Here is a 15385-nt window from a genome sequence, read left to right on the forward strand (position 1 = left end):
GCAGTGATACATTCCCTGGTTGATCATTCCAAAGGAAATTCTCCACAGATCAGAAGCAAGTACCAACACTTGCTTGTCCTCTGTTGAAAATTAATGACTTGAGGGGCTGGACATGTCCAGTGAGGGTTCAGGGGTCTGGTGGGTCCTTTATGGCTGATCCTGACCGGCCCAGGCCAAACCCAACCACCCCCATGGCTGCTCCATCCCAAGCCTGGGGACAACATTCATACAGTTTGGAAATACTCCCCTTCCCTGCTACTCCGTCCTTCCTTACACATCCAGTGCCCAGGGAGCAAATGCCAACAGGCAGGAGGAGAGAAACGTGTCCCTCTGACTTACCCCACCCCACGGGCAGCACCAGGAGCCCCCAGCCCGGCCGGCGGGGCTGCAGCCTCTGGCTGCTCCCAGCCCAGGGCACTTGGCAGAGCTGGGCTGCATTCAGGGCTTTGGCCTGGCCTGGAAGAGAGGAGAACAAGGCAATTAAGTGCACTGGGCAAGTCAAAGGCTCCTGCCCTTCACCCTTCTCTTCAATTGCTCACTAAAGAGTTTGAGCCATGAAAAATCCAGGGGGGACAACAAAGGAAACGTGGCCTTTTCCAGCATCTTTATTCCTCTCTACTTCAGGCACTAAAAGGAGGCTCATCTTTCTCACTGCATTCCTTGCCCCATTGGAACAGAACCTTCTTCATTCCAAACCCCCCTTGGGAGTTAGTCAATCCTCTGCCATTGGACTTTGGGCAAAGGAAGAGACACCTGGGATGCTGGACCCCAGGAAAGGAGGGAGAGGAAGCTGACAGGGAGAGGATTCAAGGCACTCCAGAACTCAGAAATATGTTCATGCCTTGCCAGCCCACCCCAATTCTCTGCCACCCACCTGAGCTGGGCAGGTGAGGCCAAGGCTCCCCTTCCTCCTGCCAATCACTGTCCCAGCACACAGATCCCCGTGCTGCGCAGCACTTGGAAAAACTTGGGAAAGGCAAAAGGAAAATGGCACTGCCTGTCAGAAAACAAGTGTCCGTGAACAAACCTTCTGGACAAATTTAATCCCATCCCTCTGCTCCAATAAACACAGGGCAGGCAGGTCTCCCCAGCCCAGGGGAGAAGAGGAAGGAGAACTGCAGGAACACAGGCAGGCACGGGCAGCTCTGGGCACTGATTCCCTGCAGACCTCTCTGCACTTGGGGCTCTTGGTACTTCATTTATAAAGAAGGGGGGGACAGCAGCCCAGGAATGCCCCTCAAAAACAGGGGCCTGGGCAGTTGGAGGTTAGAGGAGGGGAGTTGTGAGGGGAAACACAGAGAGAGAACAGGAACAGGGGTTGTTTGGGAACAGGCTGTGTGCCCAGCAGAGAGGGGAACTGGAAACACGGGAGGCTGGAGGAATGCAGGGGGTGAGCACGGGCCTGCCTTGGATGGATCCTTTTCCCCTTTGCTCAGGGGCCTCAACTCCACCCTCTCTGAGAGCAACAGGGAACTGCTGCAGGGGAAGAGTTCATTTAGGCACAAGGCAGCGATGCAGCCACTGGGGCAGGGGAAGAGGGGACAGGAACTGAGAGCAACTGACACAAAAATGACACAATCACCACTGAAAGGGACTTTATTGAGCTGCAACACAAACACAGTCACAGCACACCAGGGCCAGAGGTGCCCACAGCACCACCAACACAGCAGCTGGGCTTGCAGGAACACCCTCTACTCAAGTTATGGAGCCAGGGGCTAACAGTTGGCATCCATCCGAAAGATGCACTCAGGCATCAGGGCCAAGTCCTGCCCACTCACTGCACAGTTCAGCCTCAGCAGCAGTGGCAGTTTCTGCCTCTCCCTCCAATAGCATTTGGGACCCAGCAGTTCAATGCTGGGGAATTTTAGCTTCATCAATGTTTTACAAAGTTGTGCTTCCTGAGAACTGGTGCATTTTTGAGTCTTCCTGACTCTTCCAGTGCTGCACTTGCCAGGATCCTTTGGGCCTGGTGTTTTGCTGACAGACAGGGCACTCCAGGAAACAACTTCTCATCAGTCACGGAATAATAGGAACAGCTTAAACAAACCCAATCCAATACATGGGATACAGATTTCGGGGATACAAAAGGAAAGGAGCAAGGCATCCCATCCTGACTGCCCCAGAGACAGAACTGTGGCTCAGCAGAAATCCCTCCCCCACAGCCCCCTCCCGCTCCCCCCCAGCCCACACGGCAGCCCCGGGGCAGCCGATCCCGAAGGCTCCGGCCCTAGGACAATTCCTGCGAGTGCCTCCACCCCCGGGGAGGCTGTGGGGCGGCTCCAAGGGGATCCCGTTGGCCAGGCTCTGCCCAACAAAGCCGGCTTTAGGCCAGGCCTGGCACTGGGGGGCCGTGGGCACGGGCAGGTTGGCCTGAGCTCCCCGTTGGCCACCCCTGGAGTGCTGGGCAGGCGCCCCGGCGGGGCCAAGGGGAGAGGGCACGGAACAGCTGCACACACCTTTGCTGCCTTTGCCCAGCACACACTCACTGCACCTGCAGCCTTTAGCCAGGGCCTCTGAGCACACCCAGCCCTTACCCTGCTCCTCAGGGGCAGCAGCCCCGGGGCTCAATTCTCAGCCAACTTCTCATCCTTTCCTTTGGTCCTTTGAGCCCTGGGTAGGGCAGAGACACGGGGAGAAGCACCTTCCTGTCATTGATCCCAGAGACAGCAACTCTGTTGTTCATAAAATCAGTACAATAATTACTGGGATTAGTGGATGGATTAAAGTGTTCCAAAACTTTGTAGCAGGTGGTGAGAATCCTGTAAATATGTCCCACCAGTGGGGAGCAGTGAGTTGTTCTAACCTGATGCCCAAAGGTCACTAATTGACCCCTGTAGTTACTGTTTGCATTTGGTGATCAAGTCAAGTCTTATTTCAAATTTGCAGGGCAATAATTTGCACTTACATACAAAAATCCCTGGTTTACTTACATTGAAGTGTGTTATTTTTCCAGCATGATATCAGTCGGTGCACTGCAGCAATTCAGGAGACAAAAGCCAGTTAATTTTTGCAATCCAGGATGGGAATACGGTCCTCCAGATCAGTTCATTGGTACCCATTAAGTCATTCTGTGCCTTATTTCTTTGTATTACAATATACACACTATGGCATGGACTACTTTTGCCTCCCCCCGTCGTGACTCTGGCACGGGTTAGATGCTCCTGCTTTCCAAAAGTGCTTCCCACTGATAGATTTGGCTGACCCAGCAGTGAGCCATGCATGCTCCCTCTCTTCTCCCAGCACTTGCTTTGGGGCTTTTCCCCATTGCCCCAGTGATTTGTGCTCACTGTCCAGGGGATCTACACTTGTTGCTTAAACCACAGGGCCGTTGGCAACTCCCTCACGAGGCCTCACTCCTGCCCCGACCCCTGCTCTGGCTCTGGCTTGGATACACCATCTCCCTTTCATGGGGCTGCCTTCCTGAGCATGGCCTGGCCCGTGCACCCTGGAGGAGCTTTATACCCAAGGCCTGATGGGGATTTCAGGCCCTCTTATCATTTGTTGTTCCCACTAAAGCCCAATAACGTACTCAGAGCCACTTCTCCAACAGGGTCTATCTTGGGCTGGGTTCCAGTAACTTCCTATTCCCAAATCCTAAGGGCACTTCCTTCCTACCTGGAACAGGTCGTTGGGATACATGCCCGGAATAAAGACAAGTGCCACAAACATTCAAACACACAAAATATCTTTATTATTATTATTATTCTCACTACAATAAACTTAGCAAAGAGAATCAGAAGTTTAAAAAGGATACAAATGAATGACCTTATCACGTGGCATTAAACCAAATACTAAGAACAGCATTCAATACAGTATAATATTAACTAGTAAAAAGGGAGTCAAAGGGATACCAAAAAGGATCTTAACACAATATTATGGGTAACTATTGACACGATATTTGGTTAGTAAAAGGGGACATTAAAGGGAAAATATTATGAATACTAAATAAAGGGTATTAAAGGAACACTAAAGGATATTTAAAGTCTTCCTTCTCGGTGGCTTCCCATCACTAAACTCTGCCTACCCACACAGACAGGCCAGGGCTGTCAGGATCTGCAGTAGCTGGTCGGTGCCCATCCCTTAGCGGGCGTCCCCGCGGAGCAACACAGGCTCGGTGGCAGGATGAGGATCGCTCAGCTCAGCAGTCCTGACAGCCCATTTTTATCAGCTCCACATTACACCACGTAGGGCCAGGACACAGTGTAAGGGGAGGCCTGAGTGGTAGCCAAACACCGCCCGATCATTGCCTGATGGCAACAGTCTGGGCCTGCCCTACTTGTAGGGCAAGGGGCCAGCGACCCCTGCCCACATCATCTTCCTCTCACCATCATCTTTCTCACCCCTATGGATGACCTCTACCCTTGTGTTTCAAGGGCAGAGGTATCTATCTGGCAAGATGTAGCAGAACCAAGGAAGAACTCAGCTCTCAGAACAGGGGATATCAGGTTGACTTGCTGAAAAGCACAATGGACCTTACAATTAGCTTGTGCCATCAAGTTCCATTGTACCATACTCGAGCCGGTTTCACATCCTAATATGATTTCTTTCTCATGCCTCTATGCTCCATTGATCATCTAATTCAAAAGTTCCCCCCTTACATTACCCTACTTCTGCCAGAGGCTCCAAGTGGCATCATTAGCACTGGCAGGAACCTTTAGTTCCCCCTCTCTGGCTCGTATTGGCCACAGGTCCGGAGCCTGTTGAATTGCTCCATGAGCTTGAATTCTGTCTGGATTAACTCCCCCCCTTTCTTTCCACGTGCTGCACTACTCACTCTAATGGTGCTTGTACTCCCTGAACCATTCCCTCACCCATCCAACCATCCCTTGTCCCCTCTCTGACAAGGACAGTGGCTCCAGGTGTTCTGCCACACTCCCAGGGCAGAGGGTGGGACTGTGGAGCCACCCTTGAGGGGGGGAAACATGCCCAGGGAAAGGGAACTGCCCTCAGTGTTCCCCAGCACAAGGCAGCCCTTGGAAATATCCACTGCAATGGGACACCCAGGGACAGCAACAAGCACCTGCACAAGGCTGCTCTGGCACAGGACCAATTTTAAGCTCAGCTTTTCTCTGGACCACTTCACTTGGTTTCCCACCTCATCCTGCAGTCAAAACTTGCTGCCCTTGCAACCTTTTAGGGTGACCATAAATTAAAGAGGCCTCTGCTCCAGCACCCACGAGGGCCTGAACCATCTGACAGGATCCATTTTTCCAGGGAATTCAAAGCTCCACCTGAGGACCACGGTCTTTCCTCACCCATCCTTGTGCTGGAGCTTGGCCTCCATCTCACTCTGCTTTCAGTTCCCTCCATGGTTACATTGGCAGCCCTGGCCCTGGGCGGAGTTCGGCATCCTGATCTCATCCCTCCTGGCCCCCGGAACCGCTGGCTCAGCAATGGGGGGCCCTCCATTGCCAAGGGCACGGTCTCGTCGGGGCTCACGGGGGGAGCAGGAGGTCGAAGGCTCCATCCCTCCTGCTACAACCTTCCACCACTACAGCCAACAGAGGAGCCTCTCCAGCCCTGCCTCCCAAGGCATCCTGAACAAACTCAGCCCAACTCCACAGGACAAACTGCTCCCTGTCTGCCCAGTCCAGTCTAATCCCAGAGGCTCCCAGATCATGCAGAAGAACTACTCAGGAGATCAGAGACTCCAGTCCATCTCTTCCGAGCACAGGTTTGGCTGAGTTTGGCAAAGAGGGAAACTGAGGAATTACCCAGTTTGTTTTTCCCACTTTAACCCCTGTCACACCAATCACCTTAACACTGCCAGTCCTTAATTCTCCCTCGATTGGGTTAAGGACTGAGGAAGTTGGACCTGTGTCTGACCAGGACATGTGCAAACCAAATGCTGGGGACTGGAACACACACCTTGCACTCCTGCAGCACTTACCATTACATTCAAGAGAAAACAGCCAATTGTACCATCACTGCTCGTTTCTTAATCCCAATCCCACACTTCCTTTGCACTTGGAGCACCACTTTTAGAACCCAATTACAGTCCATTAGAGAGCTCCATCTCTAGCATGGACAGCTATACCTGGGATACTCTCAGCAATGCCTGAATCCATTGCAGGGAGCTTGCTTTGAACTCCCCAGGGCTGGGCACCCCGTGGATCTCCCCGAATAATCCTTTCGGTGCGCGCTGGAGTCCTCGGGGTGCCCCAACCCGGGGGGCACCAACAGCACTGTCCCTCCAGGGGGGCCCAATTTGGTCCCAAGGCTTCAATGGACAGCCCAAAAGGCATTTCAAGAGTCCTTCTTTGGAACCCACCAACAGGTACGGGTAGGAAGCCACAAGAAGGCCTCATTTATAAATGCAGGGGGATCTTGCCTGTGTCCCAGACTGGTCCGGGGATCTGAGGCCCTTCCCAAGAAAAATCTCGGTGCTGGCGTGAAGGCCCAGAGATCCCTTGGAGCCACGGGAGAGCAGGCACAGAGTCCCTCCTGCAGGGCCAATTCTGTTGCCTGAACTCAGCTCTTCAAAGAAGCCTCTAAGATTCAGCTGGTGAGGTTTAGAAGCCAGGCATTCCTTGCTTACAACACCCTGCCATGATCCCAGCCCACCGGGAGTCCTGGCAATCAGCTCCCAAAGGGCACACAGAGCTATCCACTGCAGCTGATATGGCAGCATTACAGGAGGGTTCATTTTCCTTCCCTGCATTTCTAATCCCTACTCAGGACATATTCCAACACTCGTTACCATACACACCTACCCTTAGAAGGTTTCCAAGGGGCTTCACCGAGGCCCTTCGCAGGTCTGCTCTGTCTGGAGCCCTCAAAGTCCTCAGTGCCTGCCTTAAGAACCTCAAGACAACTCACCTGCTTACACAGGCACTTGGTGCTGCTTGGCTGCTGCCTCACTTCCCTTCTTCCTTCTTTCTTCGCCTCCCTTGGTTAGTCCCTTTAAATCCCTTGGCTCAGCTCTGTGCAGTTTCCAGGCTACATCCTACTGCAAAAAGGATTAGCTCTTGTTGCATCTCAACACTCAGATATCATTCCCTCTGTATTCTTCACACTTGGCCACTAGGCCAGTGTCTCATTATTTAAAGCAGAGTTTGACTCCTCAGTGACAACAACAGCTACAGCCCTGAATCATAACACAGGCTGAGACACAAACACGGATGGGAACTCTTAAGGATCCACTTTGTTCTGCTCACCAACCAAAAGGAGCTTTCCTAACTCAGGAATAACAGACCCCAGGTCCTTTTTCTGCAACTTTGGCTACTATAAATGTGACCCACAAGACCTGGAAAGGCCCTTCCCACTTCACCTGCAGGGGCTGGCAGTGCCACCCCTTGACACAGACCCAGGGGCTGGGCAGGAACAGAGGGGCTGGAGCGTCCAATCCATCGGCCCAGGCGGTACCAGGAGTTCCTGGAGTTCCTGAGGGGAAAGCATCAAGCCAACAAAGGATTATGGAGATCATTTTAAACTTTAATAGGTATATCTCCTGGAATATGGGGACTTTGACAAGCCTACTGGTGCAACAAGGACACACTCAAGGCTATCTATTAAAAGCATCTACTAGCACTCAAAAGCTGTCACTATCCTTCTTTCAGGGGCAACTCAGGAAACTCTCTTTGCCAAGAGCCTCCAGGAGGATTTCCAGCTTTTGGGGCTCTCTTTTACCCATTTTTCCCATCACTCTAGCTGGGACTATCACCTGCCCTACAGAGGGAACAGCCCACAACGTTCACTTGCAGGGATGCCATTAACTCAAAGTCCCTTGTTGGGGGGGGTCACTGCACACCTTGTCCTTTGTTTGCCCTCCCCAGCAAAGAGATGCTTCCAACAGTTCTGAGAGATCTGGCAGACCCAGAGCTCTCCTCAGGGAATGCTTTAGCTGCTTAAAGGTTGCCCTTGCACCATCTAGCCAAGGCAGCAAATGCTTACAGGCTGTTGGAAAAGTTGGCATAACAGTCTTACCACACATCCAGAGGGAGCAATCCAGAGTCCACCCCATCCTACCATTCCCAGGAAGGCAGTTCATGGGCTGTCTGGGGCTCAGGAGGAGTCAAGTGGCTTCTCTTCTTCCTTTCCCCTTTCCAGATTTTCTTCTTCAAAGGCAAAGCTTTCTTGGCTTTCCTTGCTCAAGAAGATGCAGCAAAGGCCATCTTTTAAATGCAATACTGCAAACTCCTTGAGATTGTCATTCAAGGTGGTTCTCTCAGGTCCTGCACTAATCAATCATCTTGGTCATTGCTTTTCTCCGCAGGTTCTTGCATTCACGTCCCACAAGCAAACCAGGATGAGCCAATTTAGCTGTTACTGCAACCAATCCAAGCTGGCATTCTGATTTTAAAGGATACTGGCTTTGCCTTACCCATATAGATCCCACATTAGGGGTAATACCTACAGGTTCTGCCCTCTTCCACTCTCCTGCAAGTCCACTGGCCCACACCACAGGAACAACTGCAGCTGCCACTTCACTTGGGACCTTGCTGCTGACAGGAGTTATTCCCTGCACAACAAGAGCTGCTGCTTTGACACATTTAGTTCCAGCAATTACTGTTTCAATATCCCCAGTTTTCAATTTCATTTCTGCCTCAACTTTTCCACTCAATCTCTTCCTAGCACAGGTTTGGCTGAGTTTGGCAAAGAGACAAACTGAAGAATTCCCCAATGTTTTCCCAGTTTAACCCCTGTCACACCAATCACCTTAACACTGCCAGTCCTTAATTCTCCCTCGACTGGGTTAAGGACTGAGGAAGTTGGACCTGTGTCTGACCAGGACACATGCAAACCAAATGCTGGGGACTGGAACACACACCTTGCACTCCTGTAGCTCTTACCATTACATTCAAGAGAAAACAGCCAATTGTACCATCACTGCTCGTTTCTTAATCCCAATCCCACACTTCCTTTGCACTTGGAGCACCACTTTTAGAACCCAATTACAGTCCATTAGAGAGCTCCATCTCTAGCATGGACAGCTATACCTGGGATACTCTCAGCAATGCCTGAATCCATTGCAGGGAGCTTGCTTTGAACTCCCCAGGGCTGGGCACCCCGTGGATCTCCCCGAATAATCCTTTCGGTGCGCGCTGGAGTCCTCGGGGTGCCCCAACCCGGGGGGCACCAACAGCACTGTCCCTCCAGGGGGGCCCAATTTGGTCCCAAGGTTTCAATGGACAGCCCAAAAGGCATTTCAAGAGTCCTTCTTTGGAACCCACCAACAGGTACGGGTAGGAAGCCACAAGAAGGCCTCATTTATAAATGCAGGGGGATCTTGCCTGTGTCCCAGACTGGTCCGGGGATCTGAGGCCCTTCCCAAGAAAATCTCGGTGCCGGCGTGAAGGCCCAGAGATCCCTTGGAGCCACGGGAGAGCAGGCACAGAGTCCCTCCTGCAGGGCCAATTCTGCTGCCTGAACTCAGCTCTTCAAAGAAACTTTTAAGACTCAATTGGTGAGTTTTAGAAGCCAGGCATTGCTACACACTATGAGATATTTTAAAAGCTTACTGAGTGAAAAAACATCAAGCTTTTATCAGTGACATCTGATCTCAAACAGACAGCTCCTTTCTCCTTTCAGTACAAAATTATTTTCATGGAATCATTTAAGAGGAAGTGCCCAGGAACCCCAGACTGTGCTTTCCAGAACAGAAAATAAACAGAGGGAAGGAGCTTTGCCCGAGTGTAACATACTCCAGAACACACCTGACTTTAGTTTTACTCTTGATGTTCAAATAGAGCAGAAGACAAAAACGCCAGCAGGAGAGCTGGCACATTACCCACGGTACCCTGAAAGTCCACCTTAAGAGAGCTGGAGAAAAATCGCAGTTGTGCCAGTCCCTTTTGCCTGCAGATGGCTGGGGATCCTCTCCATCCACCTCATGCTCTCCCAACAGCAGAAAGGTTGACCTTGGGGACATGGTGGCACTCGACATCCTGCTGAGAGAGCAAGGAAACCTTTAGCAGAAAGGGGAGTTGGAATCTAAAACTTCCTTTCCTGGGAGCTTTGTGAAGCCTGCAACCAAGAGGGGTAAAATTTGCATCTCCTTTGGTGCAGGTGTCAACAGAGGCCAACACAGCTTTCACCTTTTTCAGACAACTGTGCCCTTTTGTCTCCCTGGCAGCTCCAATGGCACCAGAACCCCCTTCCAGCACACACACGGCTGTCACACACAGCCACCCACACACCTTTGCTCCAGCCCACACATGGCCAACATTTCCTCACCCTGCACATCCCAAGGGGAGTAGTTTTGCTAGAGAGCACAGCAACCCCCCTGTCCTCACAAACTGCCTCCCTGCAAAAAAAGGAATCATTTCTCCTGGACACTTCGCCCACAGTCAAGGGCTTTTCAAATGTGCTCAGGGTCCCTCCCAGCTTCTGCCTGTCCTTGCATTTCAAGGCATGGGCATGTTTCAACAGCAGAACCCAGCTCCTCACTGGCAGTATAAGCCCTGCTCTCACCTGGACAGACTCCCAGGCTCGGCACAGCTGTGGCTCATGGAGCAGCTTCCCAAGGCCCTTCTCTCTCCCAGCAGGAAGCACAACTCGCCTCCACTCCCCAGCACCAGGGGAAACCACGAGCCAGGCTGCAAATTGACACAGAACGAGCAAAAAGCATTAATGCAGCACCAAAAAAAACCAAGTTGAAGCAGTCTTGGCCTCGTAACCCTGCACAGGAAAAGGGTTTGGAATTCCAAAGCAAAACTTGATCCACCCAGAGAGCACCAGCCCTGCAGTCCTGCCACGGCTCCCCCAGGGTCACCCGGCAGGGAAGGGGTTTACCCGGCCCCCGCTGCCCAGCACAACGCGCCCCTAAACGCCCCCCAGCTCCCCCGGTCCATAAACCCAGCGGCCAAGGCGCTCTCCCCTCCGCAGCCCGGGCAGCAGCGGGGCCGCGCCCGCAGCCCTCACACACAACCGACCACACCCGCCCCGCCGGCCCTTTATACCGCGGGCCGGCAGCGCTGCCCAATCAGCGCTCGAGTGCCGTCGCCCAATCCCAGCCCGCCGGTCCCCGCGGCCCCGCCCCGCCCGCTCAGCTGAGGGAGATCGGGAACTGGTGACAAGAACCTGCTGCTGGGGGAGACAGCCTGGAGATGGAATTGCACACGGGCACCTGAAGCCCAGGCGATTTGCTTGCCTTGGCAAGGCCCTGCGTTGCTCCCAGTCACAGGAAATCTCTGTTTCCCTGCCCATCCCTGGAGACAGGTGGCCCCTAAAATCCCCGGCAATCAGGAAGCACAGGCTGGAGGAGCTGGCAGGACCCAGTGGCCGTGTGTGCTGTGTGACACCGTGTCCTGCAGCCCCACGGACCTGCACAGCAGGGACAGATCCCGCGGCACGGGAGAGCGGTGATCCCCGGTGGGCACGGCCGGGACTGCAGCCCCGGGGCGCGACCCAAAAGCGGGGGATGGACCCCAAACCACGGCTGGGATGAGAGAGTGTGTCGTGGGTGGCCATAACCACTTGTCCCTCCCACAGTCCTCGGCCCTGTCGGTCAAGTCCTGCAGTGCGGACTCGCCGTTCGCGGTAGCTGGAGAGGGCTCCCATCCCCGGGCAGCCCCAACGCCCCTAAATCCCGCAGCTCCTGCTCCCGATCCCGGTGTGCCGGGTCTCCTCATCCCGCCCCTGCCGCAGGTATCTGTACGAGTACGCCAGCAGCTACAGCCAGGCGCCCCTGCCTGTGCTCCTGGGCTCCACCAGGACCTTCCTCTCCATGGTCTCCACCTGCTGCATCTCCCCTGCACCCACCACCTGCTTCCTGAAGGAGGTGAGACCCCTGGCACCAGTGGGCTCATCTCCGTGCTGCTCCTTGGCAATCCAGGCAAACCAATGACGCCTGCTTCCGAATTTCCAGCCACTCCCCCATACCACCACAGTGATCCTCAGATCTCAATTCAATCAGACAAGACTCGACACATAAGGAGCAAAAATGGACATGAACTCTCCCATAAATGCATAAAGCTACCTTATTTTCAGGATACATTTAATTTTGAAAAATAGAAATGCTAAAATATCTCATCATCTTCATCTTTTGATTCCATAAAAGTCACAATAGAAAGCTTCCTAAAACTGTAAAATACTATAATGTTATAAGGAATTTCATGTTTTATATTACTGGGAAAAAAAATCACTTCAATAATATTTGAAATGTTTTCTGCTTTTTTCCTTTTTGTTCCACCATCCTGATCCACTTCATTTCATCCCAAGTTTTCATTCTCTCCTCCAAAGCAAATACAGACTTAGGAGAATTAAAAACAATTAAAAAAGTAGCTGAAAGTGCTGTTGATTCAAAATAAAAACACAAATACAAAGGTATATCAGCAGGCCAGAGGCTGGTGGCCACCGTGCTCCCGGAGCTGGGACAAAGCTGGCTGTGGCTGGTGGCCGTCAGGGGTCCCACCGGGAGCTGGGACCTTGGATTTGTGAGGGGAAGGTCGTTGTTGACGGCTGACTCTGATCTCAGAGGGCTTTGGGTCAGCCTCCACACCTATTCCCTGAAGTGCCCACCCAGGCTTTTCCTACGAAATACCCAGTTTGGATTGAGCTGCTCCTCTTCAGGCCTTTTCCCAGGTCTCTCCAGCCTTTTCAGAGCAGGTTTCAGCTGCGTTCCTGTGACATACAACACAGCTTTCATGGAAACGGAAGCAAAGACCCCTTGAGAGTGAGCGGGGGATGTACAGAGGTGACAGCTCCTTCGTGGGAACAGATGCTCAAATTTGGCATTTAAGGTCTCAGCACCATCAGAAAATCCTCTCGACTTCACCAACAGGAACTTTGGTATCACAAGGACCAAGCGGCAGCATATGCACTTCCTCTGCAGTGGGGTTATCTCCATCAGGGAATTCACCTGGACAGTTCGAGGATTCCTTCTTCTTATTTTAATTTTTTGACGAAGCTCTTAGTGTCTTCCCTCAAGTCCCCTGCGCCCTGGTCCAAACCCGATCCAAATGAGGATTCCTCCCAGGGAAAAGGTGCCAGCACACAAAGCCCTGCCTGCCCACGGAGTGCCCAGGCTGCGCCACACACTGCACCTGAAAGCCAAACCTCACAAGCTTTCTGTCCCGGGAAACAGGGTTGCTGTCTCCTTGTCAGCCCCGCCCCGCCATTACTGTCTGTCCAGGGAGAGCCTGTGTCTGCCTGCTAACAGCTCTCCTCTTCTTCCTAGGCATGCCACAACCACACCATCCAGTTTGCCTTCCTGGTCCTCCAGGATACCCTGGTCCTGGCACGGGTCCCTACCCTGGTGGCATTGCAGTTTGCCCTCCTGCTCCTCCAGGATACCCTGGTCCCGGCACAGTTCCTAGCCCTGGTGGCCCTGCAGTCTGCCCCTCGTTCCCCCCTCCACCTGGCCATGGGCAGCACCCCCATGGGCACCCCTCATGTGGCCATAATCCCCATGGACACCCCCCTCCGGGACCACCAGGAGTGCAGGTGTGTCCCCCTGACTGCCATCAGAAGCACCATAAGAAGCACCATAAGAAGAAGAACTCCAAGCACCATGGAGGCAAGGTAAGAGTGAGGCGACAGCAGACACTTCCTTATTCCTGCTGTGTTCCTTATGACCCCCTTCCCCTATGCCACAGCATCCAGCCTGGACAGCTAGGACTCTCCTCTCCCACGCTGTGGTGGCTGGAGCGCGCTGCCAAAATCTCAACGGCTTTTTTTAGATATGGAATTTCCCATTAAGTTAATGGGAGTCAAGGATGAGTCATAGTAAGTGAGTAATTTGAAAAGCAGTCCATGAAATTCCTTGAAGGTGTTTAAAGCAGTGATGTGGCTCAGGGTGCACCATGCAGCTCACCCAAGAGTAAGTTGTGTCTCTATAAGTGACATTCACTCAGTGTCCTGTTAGAGGAACTGTTCAGTTCCTTCTTAAAAAAACCCCCAAACACAAATCCATGACCAAAATAAAAACCAAGAAAGGAGGAGCAATTCCTTGTGCTGGGAGTAGATTCTGCAAAAAATGCTGTTACAGGGATGGGCACTGTCCAGAGCAGGTCAGAGTCAGGGACTGCTAAACGTACCCCCAGTTCCAACATCAGAAGTGGGAGCATTTCCAAAACAAATCAAACTCTCTCACTGGGTAACACCTCTGCCCATGATCTGCCCACGTTTGCCCTTGATTGCAGAGAGCACGACACTTCTGGAATTTGTTTTATTGACCTAAAGAGCCTTGAAAAAAATTAAGGAACACCCCTCAAGCCTCCCACAATATGGGGCACCCACGACAGGGTCACTAACACCTCTCAGGAATGCTGTGAAAGAGTCTTTTCGCTGGTGCCCTAAAGTTGTTTTCTCTCCTCCAGCACTCCAGCGGCTCAAGCAGCAGCTCAAGCAGCAGCTCTGACTCTGACTGAACATTTGGCATTTCCCACCTGCACAGTACTGATCAGCAAAACTTGAGGGAGTGCCGTGCCCTGCCCTGTGTGTTTTTCTGTTCCCCTTCCCTTTCCCTTACAGCACCGTTTTACCTGCTGACTCATTTTCTCGGGTTTACTTTGTGAATGATTTGTCCTGGAATCTCTGAGTCATTGGACAGCATCTCCATTGTCTGTCTTTTGGGAGAGCCTGCTGAAAGTCATCATGTGCTTGTCTGCAATCTGCTGGTGTCCGTGTGTTTTTTCCTGGGCAATGGTGCCGGCTGCTAACGTGGATCCCACTGCCCATAAAAGTCCTTACACTGCGTATGAGCTTTCCCAGCTAGAGTAGAGGGGCTGGCTGGGGACGCTGTAATTATGTGGGCTGCCATCCTTAACAGCAGGGTAATAATTGCTAGCAAAAATGCTCACCATGACAAAGGGAACCTCCCAAAGTTTGGCACAGCCCATCTCCCCCAGATTTCCTGCCAGCGCAGCCGTGTCTGTCCTTGTTGCAGTGCTGGCTGCGTGTCTGTGCGTGCTGGGGCAGGGGGATTCATTTGTGCAGCCCCTCTCTGCTTGCAGCCAGGTCTTGTCCTATGACCCTTGAGCCTTTCCTACAGCACTCCTTTCCAGAGGAGGGAGAACATGGCAGTGACACCACAGCGCTGATGGACATGGCTCTCCAGCACTGCGTGTCCCTGCCTTCTGCGCATGCCAGGAGCCCTTCCCTTCACTCATCCCTGGGGTCCCCCATGCACAACCCACACTCCTCTTCATCCTACCTCGACCACCTTAGAGGACATGTCCTCAGAGGGCTCCTTCGACTTGTGACACACCATGGATGGTGTGTTGGATGTAAGATGCGCTGAAGAAAATGCATATAAAGCCCAAGTAAGGTGCAATGGCACCTTTGTGGTGGGGAAAGGCACAGTCCCTCAAAGAGAGGCACCTGAGATCTCCTCACCCATTAACAGGTGAGGAACATTAACCAGGTGAGGAATGAAGGCATTGTCTGTGTTGTGGTGAGACACGACAGTCTGGATGTGCCCTGCCAGGGTGCAGGGCCAGGG

At 52.6% G+C, this 15385-nt stretch overlaps 3 long non-coding RNA genes across 3 annotated transcripts; 1 reads left to right on the plus strand and 2 right to left on the minus strand.

Annotated features, from left to right (window-relative positions):
- Positions 1–462: 462 nt before the first annotated feature.
- On the minus strand, positions 463–3569 carry LOC135416940 (uncharacterized). The gene is made up of 3 exons (XR_010431821.1): positions 2931–3569; positions 2535–2610; positions 463–997 (listed from the first exon to the last, which is right to left on the minus strand). It is a non-coding gene; the product is annotated as an uncharacterized LOC135416940 (long non-coding RNA).
- On the minus strand, positions 3566–10907 carry LOC135416939 (uncharacterized). Its single transcript, XR_010431820.1, has 6 exons — positions 10798–10907; positions 10414–10538; positions 7927–9890; positions 7271–7383; positions 4604–6949; positions 3566–3615 (listed from the first exon to the last, which is right to left on the minus strand). It is a non-coding gene; the product is annotated as an uncharacterized LOC135416939 (long non-coding RNA).
- A 2201-nt stretch (positions 10908–13108) lies between these two features.
- LOC135416943 (uncharacterized) lies at positions 13109–14554 on the plus strand. Its single transcript, XR_010431822.1, has 2 exons — positions 13109–13464; positions 14262–14554. It is a non-coding gene; the product is annotated as an uncharacterized LOC135416943 (long non-coding RNA).
- Positions 14555–15385: the final 831 nt, after the last annotated feature.

Source organism: Pseudopipra pipra, chromosome 7, assembly GCF_036250125.1.
Source record: "Pseudopipra pipra isolate bDixPip1 chromosome 7, bDixPip1.hap1, whole genome shotgun sequence".
Lineage (NCBI taxonomy): Eukaryota > Metazoa > Chordata > Aves > Passeriformes > Pipridae > Pseudopipra > Pseudopipra pipra.